A 789-nucleotide genomic window follows, 5' to 3' on the forward strand; every position below is an offset into this window, starting at 1 on the left:
CCCTGGGCTGGTGGATGGAATGGCAGGGGATGGAACGAGGTGATCCATAAGGCCCCTTCCATCCCCAACCATTCCGCAAGTCCAGGATGATTCCATGACCTCTCCATGTGTTCATTTTGCATTTGCAATTTCCTCTCAAATTTAAATTCTCAAATTCAGATGATTTGTTAAAGGAATAATTTTTAAATTATACCAGGAATAAAAAGGGAAGCATCAAACATACAAGAATCATTCCTACACCCACCAAACCATTCTTAACTGGAAGCCTATTCCCTCATCTCTGTCTTTGTTTTGCTTTCCTGGAAAACCTTGTGATCCCAGCGTCTCTCAGAGAGACGTACTGGCATTACTGGAAGGTTTGCTCTGTCAGAGAGCCAGGGGGGTTTACAGCACTTGTTCCTCTGCATCTTTATCCTTTAACCAGCTTTCCCCCAGAACAGCGCTGTAGGAGAAGTTTGGAATTACTACAAATGGATCAGGTTCCCATTTTTTCCTCACTCTTTTCCAACTACTTCAATATTCTTGGCATTAACCTCAAATGAGCCCTGGAAAACATCAATCAGAGGAGCATCTTGAAAAGAGAAAACCACATCCAACAGCAGCCAAAAAAATCCCATTCCAATTCTTACCTGGTCTCCAAGTGCTCCTGCCAAGAGCCCCTAACAGCCATTCCCATTCCATGAAGGTGAGGAGGCACTTTTGGACGTGTTCTTTGCTGTGGGATGGGACGACAGAATGAATCCAGAGGGTCTTTGTGTCCCTTCCATGATTCCATGGTATGATCATCAT

General features: G+C 44.2%; 1 long non-coding RNA gene across 1 annotated transcript in view; it reads left to right on the forward strand.

The window, feature by feature from the left end:
• The first annotated feature begins 6 nt into the window (after positions 1-6).
• The window catches only part of LOC108445729, a 21,083-nt gene continuing 20,300 nt past the window's right edge, over positions 7-789 (forward strand). Inside the window, exon 1 of the long non-coding RNA XR_001860684.1 lies at positions 7-717. This is a non-coding gene — a long non-coding RNA (uncharacterized LOC108445729). The remainder of the gene's footprint in view (positions 718-789) is intronic.

The sequence above is a fragment of the Corvus brachyrhynchos genome, unplaced genomic scaffold (assembly GCF_000691975.1).
Source record: "Corvus brachyrhynchos isolate BGI_N302 unplaced genomic scaffold, ASM69197v1 scaffold323, whole genome shotgun sequence".
Lineage (NCBI taxonomy): Eukaryota > Metazoa > Chordata > Aves > Passeriformes > Corvidae > Corvus > Corvus brachyrhynchos.